General features: G+C 35.3%; 1 long non-coding RNA gene across 1 annotated transcript; it reads right to left on the bottom strand.

Annotated features, from left to right (window-relative positions):
• Window positions 1–844: 844 nt before the first annotated feature.
• LOC110891978 lies at window positions 845–3,993 on the bottom strand. Its single transcript, XR_002565730.2, has 2 exons — window positions 3,848–3,993; window positions 845–1,052 (listed from the first exon to the last, which is right to left on the bottom strand). It is a non-coding gene; the product is annotated as an uncharacterized LOC110891978 (long non-coding RNA).
• Between the last annotated feature and the right edge of the window lie 6,232 nt (window positions 3,994–10,225).

The following is a 10,225-nucleotide window of genomic DNA, read 5'->3' as shown; positions in this document are numbered from 1 at the left end:
CTGATAGACTCGTTCGGGTCAAAACACGATCCTACAATAAAAACCACCAACAATATTCACACAATTGGTAGATGATTATTCAAAGACTTTAAGAAATATACGAAAGCTGGTCTATCATAATGCTTCGCAACAACGACCAAGAGTTAATGTGTGTGTTCACCCGATTCTCGAGACTTGACCGATGACCTTATGTACATTTTTGAGCCCTCACAACATGGACTTTACCTGGGGCATAAAAGCACCACACATTAGTAAGATAATATATTAGAAACATGGTAATAAGGTTCGCATCAAAACTAGTCGGAGAAGTTGACACGACATAGGGTTTAGCGTATCACAAAATATTTTGGCGTAAGCATTCGATATCCACCGTAGCTTACACTGGGAGGGGCATAGCATACATCCCCTTCAACACCATTTCACCATTTTCCAATTTTTACGACATGTTCTGACCTCATACAACCTATAGACACTTCAATATCTCCGCATTACCAACCTTCAAAGATAATTAATAAGTTCTAATTTTACATTTTAATCATAAATCATACATATTAATATATACAAACCATTTTATAACTTCTTACTAGCTCAACATCAATAAATTACCTTTTTATGCATCTTTATCCCAACATTATATATGCATACCTTAACATCTTCTTATTTGCAAGTGATGCAAGTTTATAACTTGTTCGATTCATTTTATTAGCTACACGTTGCAAAGCTATAAACAAGACCATCACTCTTCAGTCATATCAATGGGATAGCCAATAAAGCACATTCTAAGAAATATCATTTCATCAGTTGATAAAAGCAATTGATATTGAATTTATATACTCCCGCCTTATGTCCATGTAAGAACTTGCAACATGATCAAATAAATAATCATATTACATAGCCATGAATTGGTCCAATTTATACATAATACCACGAAATAGTCAAGCTATTTACACTTCATATCATAATTATATATTTTTTTTATGTAGAATATTAAATGGTCACCTTTGCCGTAGGATTGATCCGATCTTGAGTTCCTCCACCGAGCCATTGACTTCCTGAAGTCAAACCCATAACATGTCAAATTTGTAACTCGAGTAAATTGCTATTTTAGTCCCTGAGTTTTGTCCAAATTTGCCATTTTAGTCCATTTTAGTCCAAATAGTTTTTTTTGCCTCTGGATCCCTGACTTTTCCCTTTTATTGCCATTTTGATCACATACACTAACTCCATCCAAAAACTCCATCTTTAACCAGGGGTATTTTGGGGATTTTCATTTTAAATGTTTTCAATTGCCATTTTGATCCAATTCCAAAAAATCAAAAAAATTCCAAAAAATCAAAAAATTCTAAAAAATAAGAGTAAATTGCTATTTTAGTCCCTGAGTTTTGTCCAAATTTGCCATTTTAGTCCAAATAGTTTTTTTTTTTTTTTGCCTCTGGATCCCTGACTTTTCCCTTTTGTTGCCATTTTGATCACATACACTAACTCCATCCAAAAACTCCATCTTTAACCAGGGGTATTTTGGGGATTTTCATTTTAAATGTTTTCAATTGCCATTTTGATCCAATTCCAAAAAATCAAAAAAATTCCAAAAAATCAAAAAATTCTAAAAAATAATAAAAATTCTAAAAAATCATAAAAATTCTAAAAAATCCGTTTCGGCGCAACCGTTTCGACGCGAACCGTTTCGACCCGTACCGTTTCGACGCGAACCGTTTCGACCCGTACCGTTTCAGCTGAACCATTTCGACCCGTACCGTTTCGAAGCCGAACCGTTTCAAGCCGAACCGTTTCAACTCGTACCGTTTCGAAGCCGAACTGTTTCAAGCCGTACCGTTTCGAACCGAGCCGTGCCTTTTCGAACCGAACCGTTTCGAGCTGAACCGTTTCGACGGTTCGGGTCGAAACGGTTCGGTTCGAAACGGTTCGCATCGAAACGGTACGGTTCGAAACGATTCGCGTCGAAACGATTCAGCTCGAAACGGTTCGGGTCGAAACGGTACGGGTCGAAACGGTTCGCGTCGAAACGGTTCGCGTTGAAACGGTTCAGTTCGAAACGGTTCGGTTCGAAACGGTTCAGCTAGAAACGGTTCGGTTCGAAACAGTTCAGCTCTAAACGGTTCGCGTCGAAACGGTTCGCGTCGAAACGGTTCGCGTCGAAACGGTACGGCTCGAAACGGTTCGCGTCGAAACGGTTCGCGTCGAAACGGTACGGCTCGAAACGGTTCGCGTCGAAACGGTTCAGCTCGAAACGGTTCGGGTCGAAACGGTTCGCCTCGAAACGGTTCAGCTCGAAACGGTTCGGGTCGAAACGGTACGGGTCGAAACGGTTCGCATCGAAACGGTTCAGCTTGAAACGGTTCGGGTTCGAAACGGTTCGCGCCGAAACGGATTTTTTGGATTTTTTAGAATTTTTATGATTTTTTAGAATTTTTATTATTTTTTGGAATTTTTATTATTTTTTGGAATTTTTGTTGATTTTTTGGAATTGGATCAAAATGGAAATTGAAAACATTTAAAATGAAAATCCCCAAAATACCCCTGGTTAAAGATGGAGTTTTTGGATGGAGTTAGTGTATGTGATCAAAATGACAACAAAAGGGAAAAGTCAGGGACCCAGAGGCAAAAAAAAACTATTTGGATTAAAATGGCAAATTTGGACAAAACTCAAGGACTAAAATGGCAATTTACTCTTGTAACTCATTGATATACAATTCCATCTCATCATACTTGGGTCTGTTTGACTTAATACATATGTAAGCACCCTTAAACATAACTGTGTTATATGTTAGTTTTTATGCTAACATTCTAACAGCAAGGTTGGATGAATTCCCAGCTTATCATCTTTTTATCCACTGACCCGTTTGAAAGGAAACTCGCCTAAATTATTATGTTTATCCCCCAAACTCTTTTTTAACTATTCAAACACATTTCAATAGGCTTCATCGATCATTTACTAGCAATATACTCATATTTAACTCAACTTTTTATCAAAATTATCCTTAAAGCAATTGCCCTAAATTGCAGCTTTTCGAAAGTTTCTGCACAGCCTTTTGTTTCCATTTTCTACCCCTTTTAGGATCCATGTTTACTTCATATGATCAAAAACAGTAAAAGTGCACTCAACAAGCTTTACGTAGATATATAAAACACCCCAATCGGATAAACGGTTGATTTTATATGATTTTTAGAAGTTCGCCTAAAACCTGAGTAAAAGCTGCGAATTTCAGCACTTTGTTTCTTCCCCAAAATCGGCCCAACCCTAATATGTAGCTTCTTTTTCTTGATTATAATCCAAATTAAATTGCCCTAAACATGTCAGACACATTTGGGTGAATATGTGAGTTCTAAAACAACATGAAATGAACACGTTTCACACAATATTCATGCAATTCTTTATCTAGATATTTCATCAAACATCATACATTCTAACCATACTACCATGTTCATCTTTGATTTCAAATCTTCCAAGGTGCATTCTAATAATAGGACTAAGTAATAAAATCACTAGTTAATAACTAGCATTATGGTCTTAAAATCATCATCACATCTAATTTCATCATGAACTCAAGAAACTCATACGAAACCATAATCTTATCTTAGTAATTTCAACCTTGATTATGCATTAAGAAGGTAAGTGTAACCCATCAGCATCTATATCAAGTCAAAGAGCTCAGATTTATGCACTTATTGATCTTGTAATACGAAGCCTAACTTGTGTTATTATGAAACCATGAAGGAAACATAAATAACTCATTCTTATCATAAAATTCAGATTTTATAAGTATTTCAACAAGGATTAACTTCCACATATGATTTTTCTAGGGTTTTAAGGTATAGAAATTCGTACCTGTTGTGCTTCTTCACCACATAGAAAATTTTCAAGCCCTAAACCATTGATTCACTTCCAATTACAAGATTTTTGCTCTAGCCTTTCCTTCTTTTTCCTTTTACCCCTGTTGGTCATCTCTTTCACATACACACACTGATATGAGCAATACGTGCAAACCTCTGGAGTTTTACACCTAATTAGACCTTTTGCAAGAATTACATAACTAGTCCCTTTTAAATCATTTCTCTTCTTTTGCAACAAAACTGTAGTTTGGCTATTTGCTCTTTGAAACAAAAGTTTATTATTTCAACATTTCTTTAGACAACTCTTTTTTTTAGCAATATTTTTCAATAACTATTATTCTAATAAATTATGGAAATTTTAGGATGTTACATCCGTTCTCGTAATTCCGTCCTCTATCATGCTATCTTCTTAATTCTTCAGTTCTAATAAATTATTTTCTTCATGTATGCTCCATCTTTCAATCTCTAATCCAACCGCGCCTATTCCGAAGCTTCATTTCCACACTTTTAAGCTCCGAATGTACCTGAAACATAAACAACTGTAGTCATCTAATTCAAGACAATTACATGATTAAATGAGGGATTAACTTGTCATTTAACACCATTAAGGGTTGTCCTATGGACCACCCATCACATCCCCACACTTAACCGTTGCTTGTCTGTAACACCCCAAAAACGTTAACTAGGAATAAGATAAGTTAAAGAAATTTATTTAAAAAAATAAACAAATAAATAAATAAATAAATAAATATTATTTGGGCATAAGTTAGAATGTAATAATAAAAAGGGTGGTGTTTAAATTAAATAAGTAATCGAAATAGGGGGACTAAAGATGTAATTGGTTAAAACTAATTACAGTAAAATGATAAAAGATAAAAACCCACACACAGATCATGTGTGTGGGTGTCTGCTCGATCGAACAAGAGCCAGGGGAAACCCTAGCTTCACCAATCCTACCAAGAAATCAGTAAAGATTCAAAGAAATTGAAAGCACAATCAGAAAATTTCAAGCTCTTAACTTGTTCCTTGCAAGAGTAAGTTCAATTTCATGATTTAACAAATTGTAGGAAAGGGATTTATATCAAATCTTGATTTCATGTTATGAAATTTATAAAAATTAAGTTAAGATTATGATATAGAATCAGAATTATGTCCGATTTCTAGCAATTTTATTGTTAATAGCCAAGACCCAAGTTGATGAGAAACTACTAGGGTTAGAATGATCAAGTTTTGGTATGTGTGTGTGTGTGTGTTGTTGAAGAATAACCTTGTTTATGATATGAAATCACTAGAAAATATGATATGGAGTAAAGCTTAATTGATTGTTGTTGAATGATTGAAGTAATTAGCTTAGAAATATATGTTAGTTAGATGAGTAAATGTCCCGAAAATGCGAAACCCGCCATGAGTTTGATGAAATGCTTGAATGAACAACTATGTGTAATTTAGAAAATAAAAGAGAGAGATTTCAGGTATTAAACGAATGAATGTATGTGTTGATATAGGAATAAAGGAAGAAGGTTCAAGCTCTAAGAAGTCGGAAGGCCCTCAGGATCGAGGTATGTTCCGTTGCATACAAATCCTTGTTAAAATTGTCTTTTTATTTAACTTAGATGTAAAACAACCCTTGTATGACAATTATGGTAATTAGCGAGTAGATAGCAAATCCTTTAAGGATTTGGTTATGCTAACGAAAGTTGTGATAAGCTATGCAAATCGGCCGGTTCAAGTGAACAAGCCGTGTAAGATTAAGCTACCATCCGTTTCGAACGGGTGGTTTTGGAATGCTATGATGAATGTTAGAGGCTTAATCCGATATGCAGATAGAAAGAAGAATATATGTTGAAAGCAAATAACCCAATTAAACGGGTCGAATATGTATGCTTAACTCTCAATGAGAATGTTTATGCCAAACCCAATTAAACGGGTCGAATGTGTATGCTTAACTCTCAATGAGAGTGTTTATGCCAAACCCAATTAAACGGGTCGAACGTGTATGCTTAACTCTCAATGAGAATGTTTATGCCAAACCCAATTAAACGGGTCGAATGTGTATGCTTAACTCTCAATGAGAGTGTTTATGCCTAACCCAACTATTTGGGTAGTCGAATGCGTAAAGGATGAATGTTTTTGTATGGATAGAGCTAAAACGAAAGGATTATGATTTAACTAGTGTGATAATTAACCTTTTAAAATTTGATTGTTAATGTAGGTAAAACTCCACTTTAGGCGATTTGGAGATATGGAGCGAGCACGTGTTCATGCCTTATTATACCAAGCACTTCCGCTAGTTTATATGCACACTTTTTGGGTCCATGTCTTGTTACTTTGTTTGATCTTGTTAGAAGTCATACACTTAAAAACTTGTTGTCTTCGTTTTAGGAAGTTTAAAGTTTAAATGGGTCGTAGATTGTCGTTAGTTTATTGTGTTAAAAACAGGGGGCACGTTCGTTGTACGAACGGGTCATACCCAATTTTTGTAAAAATATTAATTGTGTATCAAATTTGGTGTTTTGATGTCTTTAGTTTATTTATTTTTAAGTAAAATATTATTTTTATGGAAAAGCGGACCTTACAAGTTGGTATCAGAGCCAAGGTTTGAGGGATTCGGGCAAGAGTCATAGTGCTCGAACTCAAACCGATGGCTCGTGCAAAAGTGTGCTCACTCCGAGATCGCCAATGAGGTAAAACTTTAAGTTTTTGTTAAACACAAGTATGTATAGTGTGTTTATGATAAATATTTAAGTTAAGTATGCGAAATAGTAAAAATGGGAGTTAAACACTGGATTTTATATGATCTGGCGTCGCACACAGGTGTGTCGTTAAGTGACACAGCTGTGTGGACCATTGATGCTTGTTGCTGAGATCAGGGTGTATAGCAAGGCTGACACAGCTGTGTGACATTGTACTCAGAAAATCAACACAGCTGTGTCTGGGCAAAATTTTTCAGCATTTTAACAAAGGAAGGGTCGTCGCCGACGGGCTTCTATGCCGTCGCCGACGCCCCCCATTGATCTGACGCACTAACTCGCTGTCTACGGACAAAATGGGCGACGACCACTTTTTAGAACCCGTCGCCGACGGAAGTTAAAGCCGTCGCCGACGGCTGTTAGAAATGCGATCTGCTGAAATTTGTTGTTTTGCTTGTTTTTCATGATTAGGATTTTTGTATGATCTAAAATACATTTAGATAATGATATAAGATCCTTATAAACACAAGGATAAGATACTTATGATCACAATCTGTGATCACAACGAAAAAGAATTCATAAAGAATTAAAGGGAATGATGTGAATAACATAAGTTGAATAATGAGCCTTAGATGATCAAGATTTTGAATTGCACGATTACAAGTGTAGTAAACAAAGGTCGAAGTATGTGTTATATGGAAAACTTATGATTTGTATTAAACGGAAACATGATGTTGTGTTAAGCTGGTCCGCCAGATTTTTATGTTTTTCATGTTTTAGCCAAAAGTACTTTTCGAAAGCCACTTCAACATTTATTTAGGGTCCATGTAAGACCTAACATGATATATGTAACCACAATTAGTGGTTACGATGGAAAGAAATTTGTAAAGGTCAAAAAGTAAAGTGTCGAATGACACGAATGAATGCTGAAAGTTTAAAAAGTGAGTAAAGTCTAAAATATGAGAATGTGAATGAAGTAAATACAGACTAATGAACTATGATGTACTGAAGCTTGTAAATTATGATTTAAGTTCCCATACTTCTCAGAAATGCCCGTTTTATGCTCTTGTCAAGCTATTAGAAGATATAATAAGCTATGTAAAGTTATGTAGATCGTTGACAAAAAAAATTATATAAAAGTCGAATGTAACTTATGGAATGGCATGAAATGAATGACGAATGTATAAGTGGAATTGGAATTTGTATGAAAATTTGGATGAAAGTATGCTTTGCTAGAGTTACACATTAGAGACTTGTACCTTGTACATGAATGGTGTAATGCTTATGTGTATTAATGATTTGCTTTGTATGGTTAAGAGGCGAATACGTGCTAAATGTGAATCGTATGAGTTTATTAGTAAAGGATATGTTGGAATTATGAAATATATAGTTACCTTGAATGATAATTGTTAATTGTAGAATAATGAAACATTAGCATGTAAAAGTACATGTATGTGAGTGTATATGTGTATTGTTTAGAGGATCACATAAATTGTATACATCATACAATACGAATATGAAATGCGTAGGATATTAATCTTATGGACTACCATATTTAGATAGATACATGCTCAAAAGTTTAAAGTGTGTAAGCAAGACAGTTGACTTTCTAAAAGTCAACAGTACAGGAATCTTATAGAACGGCCATTAGACTCAAATGTTAAAGTAAAGAGTTAATGTATTATGTATTCAATGATTTAGGTGTTATGCTTGATGATAGTTAGATGTATGGATTGGAAACGAGATAACTATTAATAAATGTCTCATTTATACGAAATTCGATTAACGAAAGTCAATTAACGTGTGAATAGTTGTGTGTATGCTCACATAAGCTAACGATGTTACGAACGTAATAATACGTAAGGATGGAAATCTTGTCAATTTACTCAAGCATGGATGGCAAATAGGGTAAGAGGAAGCGGTGAAGCAAGCATGAATATGGACACTAAAGGTAAGTGATTTTGCCATCACTTCGAAATTTTCCACTCAAAGATGTATGCGTATTTGAACAATCGAAAATTTAAAGTGAAACGTGTAAATAAATGAGAAATGTTAAGATACGTTTTGGTTTAAATGGTCGGCTTATGTTAAACCGGTAAGACCTCAGTATAGGGGTAAAACCGGTCATAGATTCTAGTTGAGAAGTTTTAAGGCGGAAATGAGAACTTGGTAATGTTAATAAAAGATATGGAGAGAATGTTAGATGAGGTATTAGCTAAAGACATTTTTGTAAATATGTTGAATTGAAAGAAAGTACAACGCGTGATACAGTACTTATATACAATAGGTACTAAGCGGTGAATAACTTTAAAAGGTCAAATCATAGAAGGTCAGTAAATAATAATTATTTACAAATTTTGGAAAAATTACGTAAGAAATGCAACGTATAATGTGGGATACTCATTAGTAAGGGACATGCTAGAGAATGTAGGTGACTTAACACCAAATACGGTGAACGAACAGATGGAAATGATATATTAAAAGATGGTCATGAATTGACCAAAGTTCAAGAAAAACACAAGAATCATCTCACTTATGTCCGGTCAAGCTAGCAAAAAGGGGTCTAACGATTCTTAAAGAATTGGATCAATATAAGAAAGGAAGATAAGAATGAAAAGTTTAAGCTTACGATTGAATGTAAATCAAACTTAAGAAAGAATGGTGGGAACACCACTAGAAATAGGATGTAGAGTGTCGCGTAGGGACGCGCTACATGAATTAGGACATGGAATTAGTGCTAGGACCCAACACTTGAAAATGAATATAGAAGATTAATACGAAAATATATCATAAGAAAATTTTGAAAGACATGATAGGTGAACAAACACCCTGTAGGACACAATTATGAAAGGTTATGTACTGATTATTTATTTATAGATAAATATGATGGAACTTTTAGACATTTTTCATTAAATTCAGTACTAGGAACGGTGCTTACCACATTGATGTTAACACTTTTAATGTTTATGGGATTTATCACCGTGTCACTTGGTAGCTGGCCTTTTGCTTTCTTCAAAATCGCCACTTCACTCGCAAGTTGACCCATTTGAGTAGTCAAAGTTTGAATAGCTTTATCACGGGCCTCGTCCTTTTGCATCCGAACTTCATCACGTTGATTCATTCGTTGCATTTCGACTTGCATCGCCTTCAACATCTCCATTACTTCGTTTCCACCCGAAGAGCTTTGACCCATTTGATATTGCCTTTGAAATCCTTGGTTTCCTTGGAAATTCGGGTTAACTTGATTTGAAGGGTTCCCATAACGAAAGTTTGGGTGATTCCTCAACCCGGGGTGGTAAGTGTTAGAATTCATATTGTTGTAATTTCTACCACCCCCTCCTTGACCTTGCACAGCATGAACCTCTTCGTATTGCCGATCACCTCCTTGGCAATTTTCAACCGCATGACCTATTTCATTGCAAATAGCACAAACATCATAAATTAGATTAGAAGTTTGTACATTACCATCATCAACCGCATGCACTTGTGTTCGGGTAATGGTCGGTCGTGCTCTCCTTGATGCTTGAGCTTTTCTCTTTGATGTGACCGCCATTTGCTCCAAAAATTCCCAATCATCATGCTCATAATTTGTACCAAAAGTGCCATTTGTGATAGACATTAAGTCGCGAGCATCTTCGGCACTTAACCCCTCATGGAAAGCATTCATCAATTCCCAAATCTCA

Source organism: Helianthus annuus, chromosome 11 (genome assembly GCF_002127325.2).
Source record: "Helianthus annuus cultivar XRQ/B chromosome 11, HanXRQr2.0-SUNRISE, whole genome shotgun sequence".
In the NCBI taxonomy this organism is placed as follows: Eukaryota; Viridiplantae; Streptophyta; class Magnoliopsida; order Asterales; family Asteraceae; genus Helianthus; species Helianthus annuus.
Note: the sequence above shows the minus strand (reverse complement) of the source record. Positions and strands in the feature narration are given on the sequence as shown.